Source organism: Schistocerca nitens, chromosome 6 (genome assembly GCF_023898315.1).
Source record: "Schistocerca nitens isolate TAMUIC-IGC-003100 chromosome 6, iqSchNite1.1, whole genome shotgun sequence".
Taxonomy (NCBI): Eukaryota; Metazoa; Arthropoda; class Insecta; order Orthoptera; family Acrididae; genus Schistocerca; species Schistocerca nitens.
In genome coordinates, this window is record NC_064619.1 from 328,944,144 (window position 1) to 328,963,264 (window position 19,121).

A 19,121-nucleotide genomic window follows, 5' to 3' on the forward strand; every position below is an offset into this window, starting at 1 on the left:
CTTTGAGTTAATTTTTGATGAATGGCTTCATGAAGTTTTTACCCAACGGAAAAGCATCATCTCCAACAAAAATAATACGGAAGTGTGTACCCATTCACCTTAGATGGTGAAGGCAGTTTCAAAGTGCCAATCAAAAGTTTCTTGTAGAAGTCTGTATTCTTCAGTACACCAACGCAGATACGCTCCCATTTGTGACATGATTGTATTAAATTAGTTCATAATTTGCATCGGCAATGGCAAAAAGTACCTGACTACTTATAGTTGAAGAACTAAGATCCTCCAGCAGGTGCCAGAATACACTACTGGCCATTAAAATTGCTACACCAAGAAGAAATGCAGATGATAAACGGGTATTCATTGGACAAATATATTATACTAGAACTGACATGTGATTACATTTTCACGCAATTTGGGTGCATAGATCCTGAGAAATCAGTACCCAGAACAACCACCTCTCGCCGTAATAACGGCCTTGATACGCCTGGACATTGAGCTTGGATGGCGTGCACAGGTACAGCTCCCCGTGCAGCTTCAACACGATACCACAGTTCATCAAGAGTAGTGACTGGCGTATTGTGACAAGCCAGTTGCTCGGCCACCATTGACCAGACGTTTTCAATTGGTGAGACATCTGGAGAATGTGCTGGCCAGGGCAGCAGTCGAACATTTTCTGTATCCAGAAAGGCCCGTACAGGACCTGCAACATGCGGTCGTGCATTATCCTGGTGAATGTAGGGTTTCGCAAGGATCGAATGAAGGGTAGAGCCACGGGTCGTAAAACATCTGAAATGCAACGTCCACTGTTCAAAGTGTCGTCATTGCGAACAAGAGGTGATCGAGACGTGTAACCAATGGCACCCCATACCATCACGCCGGGTGATACGCCAGTATGGTGATGACGAATACACGCTTCCAATGTGCGTTCACTGCGATGTCGCCTAACACGGATGCGATCATCATGCTGCTGTAAATAGAACCTGGATTCATCCGAAAAAATAACGTTTTGCCATTCGTGCACCCAGGTTCGTCGTTGAGTACACCATCGCAGGCGCTCCTGTCTGTGATGCAGCGTCAAAGGCAACTGCAGCCATGGTCTCCGAGCGATAGTCCATGCTGCTGCAAACGTCATCGAACTGTTCGTGCACATGGTTGTTGTCTTGCAAACGTCCTCATCTGTTGACTCAGTGATCGAGACGTGGCTGCACGATCCGTTACAGCCATGCGGATAAGATGCCTGTCATCTCGACTGCTAGTGATACGAGGCCTTTGGGATCCAGCACGGCGTTCCGTATTACCCTCGTGAACCCACCGATTCCATATTCTGCTAACAGCCATTGGATCTCGACCAACGCGAGCAACAGTGTCGCGCTACGATAAACCGCAATCGCGATAGGCTACAATCCGACCTTTATCAAAGTCGGAAACGTGATGGTACGCATTTCTCCTCCTTACACGAGGCATCACAACAACGTTTCGCCGGGCAACGCCTGTCAACTGCTGTTTGTCTATGAGAAATCGGTTGGAAACTTTCCTCATGTCAGCACGTTGTAGGTGTCGCCACAGGTGCCAACCTTGTGTGAATACTCTGAAAAGCTAATCATTTGCATATGACAGCATCTTCTTCCTGTCGATTAAATTTCGCGTCTGTAGCACGTCATCTTCGTGATGTAGTAATTTTAATGGCCAGTGGTGTAAATGAGATATGTTTACCGTCAACTGCTCCCTGACAGGAAAATTCCATTTGATTTCAAATTTGTTCCTGATTTCTTACCAGTCTTGATCTGTCGATGGAAACTGAATTAGGTAGAATACATCTCCGTTAATATATGATTCAGGAAACAGCTCGCGTCAGGAGGAGGAGGAGTAGGAAGAGGCTGCGGTGGAGACGATAGGGAGGGTAGAACAAGAGCAAGAAGAAAACAATGCTCAGGCTACTTGAAGTCAGGGAAGCAACCGTCGCTTGAACAGGAAGAGAGAAGGGCCCTTGAGGCTATAACACAGACATTCAAGAAGATATACAAAGAAGATGCAGCGGATATTTTTGCAAAAAGTGACATGTAAACTAAGGTTCGTGTCAAGCACGCAAAGGCTGTTTGCTGAAATAATTATAAACGATATTTTATTTGCAGGGGAAATAGGAAACTTGAGTTGCCATTTCACACTTTTGACACAAAATACTGCTCCAAATTCGAAGATTTTAGGTACGATTTTGAGTCTACATTGTAATGTTTAATTTATTGAATTGTGCATTTTAAAAATAAATAGTGAGCAAACCGAAATTTTCTCATACATGTTACCTTGAAGTATTCCTTTAGAGTTTTGCGCATGGTTACACATGTTTCTGGAATAATCTTCCCGAAAGACTGTGGCGATATCATTGCCGAAAATTTAATATCATCATAAGATCTCCCAGTTTCAAGGAACCTTAACGTTGCTGTGAGGCGCTAGTGAGCTGATTGCCTCATATTTGTGTCTCTTTTGTATTTCTGGTGTAACAATTTTTAATAACTCCAGATAAATGCTTTCCGTCGTACGCATGTAATTCTGCCAGTCTTTCGGGTAAAATCGTGATTCTTTAAGTAACGGAGTTGAATGAGATAACTTTTCTCTCTTTATAAGCCTTTTTTTTGTCCAGGTCTTTCTTCTCCGAGTATTAGCTGTCGCACCCAGCACAACTACGGTAGCCGCTAAACAAAGCAGTTCATTTTCTATTTTAGAGCTTAACCACATTTCGGCGCTAGTAACAAAGTGGTTCAAATGGCTCTGAGCACTATGGGACTTAACATCTGAGGTCATCAGTCCCCTAGAACTTCGAACTACTTAAACCTAACCAACCTAAGGCCATCACACACATCCATACCCGAGGCAGGATTCGAACCTGCGACCGTAGCGGTCGAAATCTGATCTGCGTTGTGACTATAAATGTCATATTAAAGCAACTTAATTCCACGACTGATTGCTGCTCTATCTAACCCAAGTATTTTTTATTTATCCGTAACCATTTTTCACACAAAAATTAGAACAAGGATTTTCTTGAATTACAGAGCCAACTACCAAGAATCAAAACAATTGTTTAAGACAAAATGTACGTAGGTTTTTATGTAAAATCTGATTATGCAATAAAAAATGGGGGTTCCGATTTGAAATTTTAAAGTTGCCTCCCGCTCCACCCCCAGGGGGCTGGGGGGTGGCGGGCTAATTTTAGCACCGGCAGATGTCCGCCTCGAAAATAATCAACTTTGGATTCTACACGTTTTTTTGTGTGAAGCTTATTTTTCGAGTTATTCTGGTTTGTCAACTTAAAATTTACACCCTGTATAACAGACCGCGCCTGTCCCTGTCTCTGCTGTGTTAACGCTTGAAACCAACATCTAAGTCGAGTGATTCGGGGCAGAAAGCCAAATTCCTGTCTATGTGAAGTGGAGCTGACAGTTACAGCTTCTCTCATTTATAGCTGAAATCAAGCATTGATTCTGACAGTTCAACGAACTGTAGTACAGTTCTAACATATGTAGTAGTGCAGCTAACCTAGTTTCTCCGAAATTCCTTATAATAAAACAGGGGATACCGATTTTACATATAGTAAAGTTGAAACGTATTGACAGTTCTTTTAACAAGCGATAGAATGATTGCTCTTTAGTGAATACATGTTTTTTTTTTTTTTCTTTTCTGTTTCTTCCGCGGGAATGGAAGAAAAAGTAACAATTTCGAAAGCAGCGTTAGTTTTCTAACGATTCCACAAGAATATGTGTGAAGTGCTTTAGTAAGCTTTTATAAGAAAGGAAATTCGTTAATGCGCAAAAGTCAGGTATTTACACAAAATAAGCACGTACGTTTTCTGACTTTTGCTTAATCCAGTACAGATACCGAAACGATATCGAGATAGGAAACGTAATATGTTACAAGACGTTGATTATGCTGGTGTAGTGAGCTAGATATTAACGATGTGTCGTCTCAAAATCTTAGTCATTTATCAAGTTTTACAACCAAAGACCAACATCCACCCTAATATTCAACTTATGGAAATACCTCTGCAAGTAATTTAAAGTAGTTCACTTACACAACTGAGATTTTCGTCATTTTACCTAACCTGCAGGATACAAAATAAGACTAATATGACCTTATGTGAAGGTCTTTACTTCTGTATCTGGTAAAAAGCACAACATTTGATCTGTAACAAAAAGTCATAATTTGTGCGCCTTAATTGCGTTATGACATGCTCGGCTTCGTGCCCCGAGACACGCGACTTATATGTTGGTTTCAGTAAAATGACGTCATGCCCAGTCTATGTTATCTATGGTCTCTGGTAACTCGAGCTCTCTGATCGACTTCTAAGAGCTGAATGAGAATCTTATTCTCGTCTTCTACCAGCTCGCTTGTTTGAGCGTTAATGTTCCGAATTCTGTCGGCAAGCTGCTCTGTAAATTGGTCCTGTCGTATCCGCAGACTACGAAGTTGCTCTCTGTAGGATCTGATAGCATTTTTGCGTTTGAATCTCTGAACAGCTGTCACTTTAAATTCGTTCTAATATCTGATTACACGCAAATGGACTCCTCGCTAATGAAATCTTGTGCGGCTCCCTGAATTCTTAATTCATGCGTGGCAACCGCTAATCTATGTGAATCACTCCATGAGATTACGGAAGAATACTTTTACGGCTTCCTCAGGTTTCCCGCTAAACGCAGGCACTGATGACAAATGTGAGAAATTCTTTATGGGACCAGTGCTGCAAGACCTATCATTTGACAAGTCATTTTGGAGGTGACTCTCACTTCTGTCTGTTTTTAACCACTGAATTTCGTTCCGCATATCGTTTATAAACCGTAGTTTACACGACGACATTGGGTTGCGGAATTCGTTGTGTGGAATGAGTTGCACGCAAGTGGTTTCTTACGTGGCTGTAGACACAGCGACACCAGTATACACTTTAGTTTCGTCGTTTTGTGGGTCGCTGAGTCGTGTCTCAAATGAAAGTTTTGGCAGCTGCACATCGCACGAGTTGTGCTGGAGTTAAAGCTTGTTCCATGGAATCGCTGCATAAGAAAAAAATAAGAAACGTGTTTCGATTCGTGACTGGGTGAAGAAAAGACGTCAGCTCGGTTGCTCAGCATCCTTGGTGAAATAATTTATAACGGAAGATCCAAGAAGTTCTTTTAATTATCTCAGAATGTCACCAGAACTGTTCACGTTTCTTCTAAATAAAGGTAATTACGCGATAAGGAATAAAGGTACTGTAATGCATGAATCACTATCGCCAGAACTTAAATTACATATGATATTGCGTGCATTAGAATAGAGAACACTCAGCGTGCTATAAGATACGATTTTAGTTGGTGATGACGCTTTTTCATTAACAGCAGTAACATTAACAGTAATAATTACTAACATTAGTAACAGTAATTATTTGAAGCAGGTCGCACTAAGAAGAGAATGGTTTGCAAACTACTCTCTTGAAGATGGATCTGTACAGTGGCAATATTTCAAAATTCTAACTTACGTGGATGGAGAGCACTGCAGCGACGTTTTAAATAGATTAATATAGATTAAAGATTGCAGCTTCTTGAATTTGTATAGCCTTCCCTCCTGTCAACAATATTCCTTAACAAAGAGTTGGCCAACTCGAACGATGGGATTTTAGTCTTGTAGATGAGAGCATTGCCACAGCTAGAATTACACTTGCTTGTATTTTTCTTAATTCAGTTGTATATGTGCTCCTAACTCAATACATTTTGTACTGCAGCTCAGATATTGTCAAACCATCTATTTTGTGATAGCACATGATGGTCTCAGTGGCAGCAATATGTTGCTTATTTTTGTAATCAGCGTCACTGAAATCTCACAAACACCTATGTAAAGCATAGATATCCAAAAAGTGATCATTATTCTCCGTTCCCCACTTCATATTTTAGTTTGTCTACACTCTACGAACACACATAACCTCAAAACTCATGCAACTAGTGTCGCCAAAAGTTGGAACTCGACGAAAGTGTTTAGTTTCACCGAGTTACGCAAACGCGCGGCGCGCATGCGCAGTGGCCGGTAGTGCAGTTGCCTGCAACATAGTGTCACCGTGAAAATAGGCTTAACGGTTTAGATATCGGCCGTATTACTTAGATTTTATTCTGCTGTACAGATTTATGCACGCTAACGGTAACCCTTTAGTACAGGAAAAATCTACAATAACATTCTTTTTAATACAAAATAAGGTTCAAAAATTCATCATCTCTCCATCTTTGGATTGGATGGATGGTTTGGGGGAAGAGACCAAACAGCGAGGTCATCGGTCTCATCGGATTAGGGAAGGATGGGGAAGGAAGTCGGCCGTGCCCTTTCAAAGGAACCATCCCAGCATTTGCCTGGAGCGATTTAGGGAAATCACGGAAAACCTAAATCAGGATGGCCGGACGCGGGATTGAACCGTCGTCCTCCCGAATGCGAGTCCAGTGTGCTACCACTGCGCCACCTCGCTCGGTCAATTCATCATCGCCTTTCGTATTATAGCCAAATTTGAGTAGACTAACTTGAATTCCGGCATTAAATAACCCTGTGTTCTCGGATGACGTCCACATTGCTGCCGTTTCTGATAACGATTCGCCATAGAGATATGGCAGAAACTCAGAAATTCTCGGAAATTCCCACATCGCTGCACCTCCTCAAGACTGTAGGATTCCCCAAGCTGACACCTTTTTTTTATATATAATGCGGTTACAGATTTTGTGTCCTTGTCTGAGCGCTTCCCTTGCTATTTGTCAGGATTCTGCAGGCATTGGGTCCATGAGGTATGGAAATACGGGAACATCGAGTTATTAACCATCACCACTTTATGCTATAATAACGTGCTCGTTTCGCCGGCATCTCATTCAAGATGTTGAGGCGGCCTTGAAGGGTTCACGACATATGTGGAGGAACTACGTCTATTGATTCAGGATAGACCTATGTGTGTACGTCTGCAAGAGACAAATTTCAGTGAAACATACACCCCTGAGCTACGTGGTTATGTCCTCCACAAAAAGGACGACCTGAGTGGACAGAGAGCTCGAGGAGGAGTAGGCATCTTCGTCAACATCGACTACCACTCCTCGCCTCTCTCCCTCACGACGAATTTACAGGCAGTTGCAATATTAGTACATGTGCGTCATATGCTAACAGTATGTTCGCTTTACTTGCCCCCATATGGTGTGCTCGACGAAGAGGCTCTCAGTGATCTTCTTACACAGCTCCCCCACCCCTTCATCCTCCGTGGTGATTTTAATGCACACAATATGCTTTGGGGCTCTGTGAGTACTTGCCCCAGGGGTAGAGCACTCGAGAGACTTCTTCTGTCTTCCAGTGCCTATTTGCTAAATACAGGTCAAAGCACGCATTTTTGCATTGCAACTGGGTCGTTCTCTGCCATTGATCTATCGCTTTGCTCTCCAGCCATCGCCCACACTGCTGAATGGGAAGTGGTTGATGACTTACACGGCAGCGATCACTTCCCCATCTGGATTCACCTGCCACATGCAGTGGAATCGGAAAGGAAACCGCCTCGATGGGTGCTCGGTAGAGCCAACTGGGCACTGTATAGTCAGCTAGCCCAGTTTGAACATCGGGTCAGTGTCCAGGAATGGATGGATCATATTACTGAAGTGATCCACTGCGCCAGTGAAGCGTCCATCCCACAGTCCACGGGACAACCGAAGCGGCAGCCTGTCCCTTGGTGGAGCGACGAATGGCGCTCCGCAATCAAGGCTAGGCGGGCAGCCCTGCGTAGGTTCAAATGCCGGCCAACTGTAGAGAACCTTGAAGCCTTTCGGGTGGCGAGGGCAAAGTGTCGTCGGATTATAGGAGAGAGCAAGAAGAGGTTGTGGCAGCAGTTCCTGAACACCATTAATCGTTCTACACGAAGTTCCATTGTATGGGAGACCATCAGGAGGATTTATGGGAGAGGTGGGAGGTGCCCTATGGCTGCTATAATGTGGAATGGTACTCTCCAAACGACCCCAAAAGATATTGCCCAGTCTATGGCGGCTCATTTTGCAGCTATTACTGCAACCGCCAGTCAGAATCCAGCTTTCCAGCCCCACAGAGTGGCTGCTGAGAGGAGCAGTTTTGACTTCCGATCACCCAATACAGAAGAGTACAACTGCCCATTTTCCATGTGGGAACTGGATTCTGCATTGTGTGGGGCTCGTGATACATCCCCTGGTCAGGATAGAATCCACTATAGCTTGCTGCGGCACCTCACAGGGAGAAATAAAGAAATCCTCCTCCGACTTTTTAATCTTGTTTGGATGTCCGGTCACTTCCCCGACTAGTGGCGTGAAGCAATTTTAATTCCTCTTTTAAACTTGGGAAAGACCGCACGTGCCCGGGTAGTTACCGTAGTGTTGCCCTCACTAGCTGCGTGGGATAGATCTTGGAGCGGATGGTCAACCGCCGCCTTGTCTGGATGTTAGAATCCAGACAACTCCTTGGTCGCTTTCAGTGGGTTCAGGAGGTATCGCTCCACCTTTGATAACCTGGCCTTCCTGGAGGCGGCTATACGACAGGCTTTCCTGCGCCAGCATCAACTGTTGGGAATATTTTTTGACATTGAAAAGGCATACGACACTACTTGGAGGCATCTTATCATCAGGCAGCTCCACGAATGGGGTTTTCGTGGATGTCTTCCCAATTTTATTCGGTCCTTCCTGTCGCCACGTTATTTTCGGTACCGAGTCGGAGACGTACTGTCTAGTCGCTTTGAACAAGAGAACGGTGTCCCTCAAGGTAGTGTTTTGAGTGTGACGGTCTTTGCTATTGCTATTAATAGTATTACGTCTGTCGTTAAAAGTCTTGTGCAGTGTTCCTTGTTTATGGACGATTTCTATGTATTTTGCTCTTCTTCAAGCCTTGCAACGACGACTCGTCAGTTGCAACTCACTCTGCGACGTTTGGATGAATGGGCACAGGAGAGTGGTTTTAAGTTTTCAACTGATAAGTCAGTGTGTGTTCTTTTTAACCGTTCTCGTTCCATTTTTGACTTGCCTGAGATTAGGATGAGGGACACCGTTCTGAATTTTAAAGATACGGTGAAGTTTCTGGGTCTCACATTTGATTCTAAGCTTACGTGGCTGCCACACATTAAGGAACTGCAAAAACGGTCTCTTAAGGCGCTGTCTATTTTAAAATGTCTTAGTCACCACACATGGGGAGCAGACAGAACTTGTCTGCTCCGGTTTTACAGAGCCTTCGTGCGGTCCCGGCTTGATTATGGATGCACGGTGTATGGGTCTGCAAGACCCACTTATTTGAAGCTGTTGGATGTGGTGCACCATGAGGGGATTCGGTTGGCCACTGGGGCGTTCAGAACGAGCCCCATACCGAGCCTTTGTGCAGAGGCAGGTGAACCGCCACTTCACATCCGGCGGCGTCTACTAATGGTGCGCCAGGCCTATAAAACATTATCCACACCATACACACCTGCATACCACACTCTTGCTCGGCCTCCACTGGAAAGGCTTTTTCGCAACCGACAACGAGCAACAAGGCCCTATGGGATTCGTGCAAAGGATTGCATTTTAGAGATGGGTGTGGCCGGTTTTAATGTTTCACGTCGAGGTTGGAGCGATATCCGCCCTGGCTCCTCTAGAGGCCCAGACTGATTTTAGATTTGGCAAATTTTAAGAAAGACAGTACCTCAGATTTTACTTTCAAATCTTTGTTTTTTAACATTTTAGATAGGCATCATGAATTTACAGTAGTCTACACTGACGGATCCCAACAGGGGTATTTTCTTGGCTGCTCAGTAGTGTTCCCCGAAGCTGTCATCAGGATTCGCCTTCCCCAGGAATACACTGTTTTTTCCGCAGAACTTCACGCGATCCTGAAGGCATTGGAGCAGATACGGTGTACTCAGGGCAAACACTTCCTAATTTGCTCTGACTCACTGAGCGCATTACAGTCACTGCAGAACCTGTACCCAGCGGAGAAGTTGGAACAGCTGATTTACGACCAACTGTACATCCTCCAACGACAGGGCAAGCAAGTGTCCTTTTGCTGGGTGCCAGGGCATGTGGGCATACGGGGAAATGAACAAGCTGATCGAGCTGCCAAGGACGCCTGCAGATTACCGGAGGTAACACAATGTTCTATTCCTTTGCAAGGTGTCGTTTCTGCGCTGCGGCGGGAGTCTATGCAATTGTGGGAGGAGGAATGGCTGGCGGTGAAGGAAAATAAGCTGCGGTTGGTGAAACCCACCATCCAGCCGTGATGTTCCTCCTGCCGGTCACCTAGGCGGGACGAAGTGACCCTTACACGTCTTCGCATAGGGCACTGTCCTCTTACGCATGCCTTCTTACTACGGCGAGAGGAACCCCCGCTGTGTGATGCCTGTGGCGTACGAATCACTGTACGCCACATTTTAGTTGAGTGTGATTTATATCGTTTTGTCAGGGTGGAAGTTAATATTAGTGGGGATCTGCCCTCGATTTTAGCCGATGACGAGGCGAGTGTCAAGAAAGTTTTAAGGTACTGTGATGTTTCTGGGCTTCAGCCTAAAATTTTAGGTTGGAATTTTTAGTGTGTTGCCGAGTGACTGACCACTCCTTTTTATTCTTGTAATAGGCCAGTCCCAAACATGTGCTATGTGTTTCATTTTAACCCCTTCCCCTACGTTCTCTTGCAGTTCTCCTCTTTACGTGCTGCTTTCGTCTTTGCTACTGTTGACGTGCACACTGTCTATGTAGACTGTCACCTTTAATTTTCGTCCTATTTCTGCACTTGCTGCATTTTAGTGACACTCGTCCGTTGTTGTTTCCGTTCGGGCGCTAAAGACTACACTGTTGAGCGCCCATAACACCATATCCATCCATCACGAGCGTGCAGGGCGCAGTCATCTGCAAGATGTGGCTGACGTGGACACCAACGACGCCTGCCGCATGGGATCCGAGGTTGATCTCAGTTCATACAGGCAGATGGAGGAGGTGATCAAGATTGCTACCCTCGCACAAGGGGTGCAAACAGAGTTCGCAATTTGCAGCATTGTTCCCAGAGTTGATCGCACTCCTCAACCGAAGGCTTCATTGACTCTGACGGCCTTATCTGAAGGTTTCTAGACTTGCGGTATCGAGTGGGGATTCTTAGGACTCTCCTTGATAGATCAGGGGTTCACTACACAAAGGAAGCGGCTATTTGTATAGCAGAGTACTTGAGGAAGGCACATGAGGTATTTTAAGGCTAGATAATAGTTTGAGGTGCTCTGACGAACACTCGCCAGTCGATACCGAGCAAGGGAGGTCAGACCACGTTCAGCGTAAAGACATTCGACTGTCACAATTTTGTCAGTAAACTGTCGAAGTATTCGCAATAAAATTCCCGAATTTACTGCCCTCTAGGAACGTTCTCGCGCTCAAATTATTCTTGGGACCGAGAGCTAGTTGAAACCTGAGGTGGAAATATCTGAGATACACTCCTGGAAATGGAAAAAAGAACACATTGACACCGGTGTGTCAGACCCACCATACTTGCTCCGGACACTGCGAGAGGGCTGTACAAGCAATGATCACACGCACGGCACAGCGGACACACCAGGAACCGCGGTGTTGGCCGTCGAATGGCGCTAGCTGCGCAGCATTTGTGCACCGCCGCCGTCAGTGTCAGCCAGTTTGCCGTGGCATACGGAGCTCCATCGCAGTCTTTAACACTGGTAGCATGCCGCGACAGCGTGGACGTGAACCGTATGTGCAGTTGACGGACTTTGAGCGAGGGCGTATAGTGGGCATGCGGGAGGCCGGGTGGACGTACCGCCGAATTGCTCAACACGTGGGGCGTGAGGTCTCCACAGTACATCGATGTTGTCGCCAGTGGTCGGCGGAAGGTGCACGTGCCCGTCGACCTGGGACCGGACCGCAGCGACGCACGGATGCATGCCAAGACCGTAGGATCCTACGCAGTGCCGTAGGGGACCGCACCGCCACTTCCCAGCAAATTAGGGACACTGTTGCTCCTGGGGTATCGGCGAGGACCATTCGCAACCGTCTCCATGAAGCTGGGCTACGGTCCCGCACACCGTTAGGCCGTCTTCCGCTCACGCCCCAACATCGTGCAGCCCGCCTCCAGTGGTGTCGCGACAGGCGTGAATGGAGGGACGAATGGAGACGTGTCGTCTTCAGCGATGAGAGTTGCTTCTGCCTTGGTGCCAATGATGGTCGTATGCGTGTTTGGCGCCGTGCAGGTGAGCGCCACAATCAGGACTGCATACGACCGAGGCACACAGGGCCAACACCCGGCATCATAGTGTGGGGAGTGATCTCCTACACTGGCCGTACACCACTGGTGATCGTCGAGGGGACACTGAATAGTGCACGGTACATCCAAACCGTACTCGAACCCATCGTTCTACCATTCCTAGACCGGCAAGGGAACTTGCTGTTCCAACAGGACAATGCACGTCCGCATGTATCCCGTGCCACCCAACGTGCTCTAGAAGGTGTAAGTCAACTACCCTGGCCAGCAAGATCTCCGGATCTGTCCCCCATTGAGCATGTTTGGGACTGGATGAAGCGTCGTCTCACGCGGTCTGCACGTCCAGCACGAACGCTGGTCCAGCTGAGGCGCCAGGTGGAAATGGCATGGCAAGCCGTTCCACAGGACTACATCCAGCATCTCTACGATCGTCTCCATGGGAGAATAGCAGCCTGCATTGCTGCGAAAGGTGGATATACACTGTACTAGTGCCGACATTGTGCATGCTCTGTTGCCTGTGTCTATGTGCCTGTGGTTCTGTCAGTGTGATCATGTGATGTATCTGACCCCAGGAATGTGTCAATAAAGTTTCCCCTTCCTGGGACAATGAATTCACGGTGTTCTTATTTCAATTTCCAGGAGTGTATTTAGCGAGTCATGGAACGTGTATCGGAAAGACAGATTAGAGGCCAAAGGAGGAGTGTTCACCGCAGTTGACAAAAATATTGTCTCTATTGTGGTCGAAGTTGAGAGTGACAGTGAAGTTATCTGGTCGCGTATAACAGGTGTAGGCGAAACCAAGTTAATTGTCGGATGTTTCTGCTGTGATAGAATCATTCTAAAAAGGCCTACGGCCAGTAGCGCGTAAATACTCAGATAGTGCAATGCTAGTTGGAGTATATACCGTATATAGATTGGGATGTCTATGGATTCTTCTTTGGGGAGGAGGGGGGGGGTAACTGACAGACAGTCATGCGAAACACTTTTGAACACATATTTTGAAAACTCTTAAGCAGCTAGCTCGGCAGCCCACACGAAATGGAAATACCTAAGACATTGTAGCTACAAATAGGTCGGACCTTATAGACAATGTCAGTATATAAATAAGGATCGGCGATCATGATGTCATCACAGCAATTGTGATTATGAAAGTTAAGAAAATCAGTAAAGAAGGCTAGGAGAGTGTTTCTGCCAGATAATGCAAATAAGCACTTGTTAGCATCTCACTTAGACAGTTAACTGACATCACTTAGTTCCTATAAGATGGATGTAGAAGAATTAAGGGCAAAGGTTAAGCAGACTGTAAATCGTAGTCTGGAGAGTTATGAGCCTAGTAAGTGGATAAAGGATGGGAAAGACCTTCCACGGTTTAATAACGAAATTCGAAACATGCTGAGGAAGCAGAGGCTGTTGCACTCTCGGTTAAAAAGAGAATGCACAAATGACGACAAGCGAAGGTTAGTAGAGATTCGTGCAGCTGTGGAAAGATCTACACACGAAGCATACAACAACTATCACTGTCACACCTTAGCAAAATATCTGGCAGAGAACCCGAGAAAATTCTGATCCTATGTAAAATCGGTAAGCGGGTCTAAAGCTTCCATTCGGTCCCTTGTTGACCAGTCTGGTGTGGCTGTTGAAGATGGCAAAACGAAAGCCGAAGTTTTAAATTTCACATTCAAGAAACCGTTCATACAGGAGAATCGTGCAAACACACCGTCATTTTTCTATCGAATGGACTCCCGTAGAACGACGTAGTAATAAGCATCCATGGCATAGACCAACAGCTGAAAGGTTTCAAAGCAAATAAATCACCAGGTCCTGGTGGAATCCCAATTCAGTTTTGTAAGAGTACTCTACAGCATTGGCCTCTTACATAACCTACATTTATCGTGAATCTCTCGCGCAGCGCACATTCCCAAATGACTGGAAAAAAAGCGCAGGTAACTCCAGTATATGAGAAGGGTAAAAGAACAGACCAGCAGAATTAAAGACAATACCCTAACTTCGGTTTTCTGCACAATCCTTGGACATATTCTCAGTTCGGATATATTAAATTTTCTTGAGACTGAGACGCTTATGCCCATGAATCGGCATCACTCGTGCGAAACTCAGCTTGCCCTTTTCTCACATGATTTACTGCAAACTACGTATGTAGGGCAACAGGCAGATTGCATGTTTCTGGATTTCCGTAAAGCATTTGACATAGCACCCCATTGCAGGCTGTTAATGAAGGTATGCGCATATGAAATAAGTTCACAGATAAATGAGTAGCTCAAAGACTTTTTAAGTATAGAACCTAGTATGTTGTCCTCGACAGCGAGTGTTCATCAGAGACAAGCGTCTCAACAGGCGTATCCCAGGTAAGTGTGATAGGACCGTTGTTGTTGTTGTGGTTTTCAGTCCTGAGACTGGTTTGATGCAGCTCTCCATGCTACTCTATCCTGTGCATCTTCTTCATCTCCCAGTACTTACTGCAACCTACATCCTTCTGAATCTGTTTAGTGTGTTCATCTCTTGGTCTCCCTCTACGATTTTTACCCTCCACGCTGCCCTCCAACGCTAAATTTGTGATCCCTTGATGCCTCAGAACATGTCCTACCAACCGATCCCTTCTTCTAGTCAAGTTGTGCCACAAAATTTCTCTTCTCCCCAATTCTATTCAATACCTTCTCATTAGTTATGTGATCTACCCATCTAATCTTCAGCATTCTTCCGTAGCACCGCATTTCGAAAGCTTCTATTCTCTTCTTGTCTAAACTATTTATTGTCCACGTTTCACTTCCATACATGGCTACACTCCACACAAATACTTTCAGAAACGACTTCCTGACACTTAAATCTATACTCGATGTTAACAAATTTCTCTTCTTCATAAACGCTCTCCTTGCCATTGCCAGTCTACATATTATATCTTCTATACTTCGACCACAATCAGTTATTTTGCTCCCCAAATAGCAAAACTCTTTTGCTCCTTTAAGTGTCTCATTTCCTAATCTAATTCCCTTAACATCACCCAACTTAATTCGACTACATTCCATTATCCTCGTTTTGCTTTTGTTGATGTTCATCTTAGATCCTTCTTTCAAGACACTGTCCATTCCGTTCAACTGCTCTTCCAAGTCCTTTGCTGTCTCTGATAAAATTACAATGTCATCGGCAAAACCTCAAAGTTTTTATTTCCTCTCCATAGATTTTAATACCTACTCCGAATTTTTCTTTGGTTTCCTTTACTGCTTGCTCAGTATACAGATTGAATAACATCGGGTAGAGGCTACAACCCTGTCTCACTCCCTTCCCAACCACTGCTTCCCTTTCATGCCCCTCGACTCTTATAACTGCCATCTGGTTTCTGTACAATTTGTATATAACCTTCCGCTCCCTGTATTTTACCCCCGCCACCTTTTGAATTTGAAAGTGAGTATTCCAGTCAACATTGTCAAAAGCTTTCTCCAAGTCTACAAATGCTAAAAAATTAGGTCTGCCTTTCCTTAATCATTCTTCTAAGATAATTCGTAAGGTCAGTAGTATTGACTCACGTGTTCCAATATTTCTGCGGAATCCAAACTGATCTTCCCCGATGTCTGCTTCTACCAGTTTTTCCATTCGTCTGTAAAGAATTCGTGTTAGTATTTTGCAGCTGTGATAGTTCAGTAGTTTTCACATCTCAACACCTGCTTTCTTTGGGATTGGAATTATTATATTCTTCTTGAAGTCTGAGGGTATTTCGCCTGTCTCATACCTCTTGCTCACCAGATGGAGGAGTTTTGTCAGGACTGGCTCTCCCAAGACCGTCAGTAGTTCCAATGGAATGTTGTCTACTCCCGCGTCCTTGTTTCGACTCGGGTCTTTCAGTGCTCTGTCAAACTCTTCATGCAGTATCGTACCTCCCAATTCATCTTCATCTACATCCTCTTCCATTTCCATAATATTGTCCTCAAGTACATCGCCCTTGTATAGACCCTCTATATACTCCTTCCACCTTTCTGCTTTCCCTTCTTTGCTTAGAACTGGGTTTCCATCTGAGCTCTTGATATTCATACAAGTGGTTCTCTTCTCTCCGAAGGTCTCTTTAATTTTCCTGTAAGCAGTATCTATCTTACCCCTCTTGAGATAAGCCTCTACATCCTTACATTTGTCCTCTAGCCATCCTTGCTTAGCCATTTGGCACTTCCTGTCGATCTCATTTTTCAGACGTTTGTATTCCTTTTTGCCTGCTTCATTTATTACATTTTTATATTTTCTCCTTTCATCAATTAAATTCAATATTTCTTCTGTTACCCAAGGATTTCTACTAGCCCTTGTCTTTTTACCTACTTGATCCTCTGCTGCCTTCACTGCTTCATCCCTCAGAGCTACCCATTCTTCTTCTACTGTACTTCTTTCCCTCATTCCTGTCAATTGTTCCCTTATGCTCTACCTGAAACTCTATACAACCTCTGGTTCTTTCAGTTTATCCAGGTCCCATCTCCTTAAATTCCCACCTTTTTGCAGTTTCTTCAGTTTTAATCTACAGTTCATAACCAATAGATTGTGGTCAGAGTCCACATCTGCTCCTGGAAATGTCCTACAGTTTAAAACCTGGTTCCTAAATCTCTGTCTTACCATTTTATAATCTATCTGATACCTTCTAGTATTTCCAGGATTCTTCCATGTATACAACCTTCTTTTATGATTCTTGAACCAAGTGTTAGCTATGATTAAGTTATGCTCTGTGCAAAATTCTACAAAGCGGCTTCCTCTTTCGTTTCTTACCCCCAATCCATATTCACGTACTATGTTTCTTTCTCTCCCTTTTCCTACTCTCGAATTCCAGTCAACCATGACTATTAAATTATCGTCTCCCTTCACTACGCTGTTTGTAGTAGCTTACCTGCACCCCTATTTTTTAATTCATTATTAAACCTACTCCTGCATTACCCCTATTTGATTTTGTATTTATAACCCTGTATTCAGCTGACCAAAAGTCTTGTTGCTCCTGCCACCGAACTTCACTAATTCCCACTATATCTAACCTTAACCTATGCGTTTCCCTTTTTAAATTTTCTAACCTATCTAAAGTTTCTAACCTATCTGCCCAATTAAGGGATCTGACATTCCACGCTCTGATCCGTAGAACGTCAGTTTTCTTTCTCCTGATAACGACGTCCTCTTGAGTAGTCCCCGCCCGGAGATCCGAATAGGGGACTATTTTACCTCCGGAATATTTTACCCAAGACGATGCCATCATCATTTAACCATACAGTAAAGCTGCATGCCCTTGGGAAAAATTATGGCTGTTGTTTCCCCTTGCTTTCAGCCGTTCGCAGTACCAGCACAGCAAGGCCGTTTTGGTTAGTGTTACAAGGCCAGATAAGTCAATCATCCAGACTGTTGCCGCTGCAACTACTGAAATGGCTGCTGCCCCTCTTTAGGAACCACACGTTTGTCTGGCCTCTCAATAGATACCCCATCGTTATGGTTACACCTATGGTACGGTCATCTGTATCGCTGAGGCATGCACGCCTCCCCACCAATGGCAAGGTCCATGGTTCATGGTGGGGGGGGGGGGGGGGAGACCGCTGTAGTTCTCTATATACACAAATGATTTGCCACAAGGAAGGGGGGGGGGGGCAGAAATCTACAGTTCTTTGCTGATTATGCTATGGTGTACAGTAGGTTATTGAAGTTGAATGGCTTAAGGAAGATTCAAGACGACTTAGACAATATTGGTGTGATGAACGGCAGCTAACTCTAAAAATGCGGATGGCTAGGAAGAACAAACCCGTAGTATTCGGATACAGTATTAGTAGTATCCCGCTTGACACAGCCAAATACCCCGTATCAGGAGTAATAAGCGTTAAGCAGTATGTTACAGTTCGATAAACGATACTGGTGTAGCGACCAAGATCGTCAGTTCCCATCGGTTGCTGTGTTTGCGCGAGCTGTCGAACAGTTCGCGCTTTAGCCGCCAGTGGAAAAGCGACATTCAATGAATCGAACATAGAATGGGTAACACTGGTAACGCTCGTTTCACCCTACTTCCCTCAAACATGATGTCATTTTGACGTCATACTCACTATCGACAACTGCATAATCGGCTATCGACATGGTTAGCAGTCGATACCGGAGTACTGGAGAATTACAAATATACGTCATTCTTGGGATGATTTATTATAATTATAGCTATAATAAAATGTTATATAATGATTTATTGACGGTAAATGCCTTCGTAAATGAGTGAATTATTATCGTCAATAATTTGCAAATTAAGCATTATTTGCTGTATGCAGTTTCAAGGGAAGGGAGCACTGAAAATTTATCACAAACACGTCACAATTATCATTAAACGTCACTTAATAAAGCAACAAAGATATGGACCTTCAAGAGAGAATATGATAATCAAGACGGAGACAACTATCAAACCGAAATGAAATGGCTCGTGTGTGTGACGTGCGCGATGTTCCTCCAAACGGAACTGTAGCCGTTGAAAGTGAAAAAAATCCCATGTATTAAATGTGTAGCTGATACTGAACATTTAAAAGAGTGCATGGTAAATACGCAAACAGCGATTCGTACTTTAAAGACTGATCTAACGAAACTTCGAAATGAAAATACTGAACTGTTAGGTAATCTCTAAGTGAGTGCACCATTAAAAATGAAACCTTCAAAAACTCTAAACAGTGTGAAAGAAACGCAGAATGAATGGATCAGAAGCAAAAATACTAAAGTGACGGACTCAGGTGTTTGTGTTATGAAGTGCCCTGATAATGCATCAGTATATATAAAAACGAAAACTGTAAGAAAAGCGATCGACCAGTAACCCGAAAAATGATACACAGTGAAATCACGAGTCAGAACGCATTAATTCTATCTGGCAGTCATGGTCGTCACTGAGCTAAATTTATGAACATTTTTCAATACCCAAAACACTA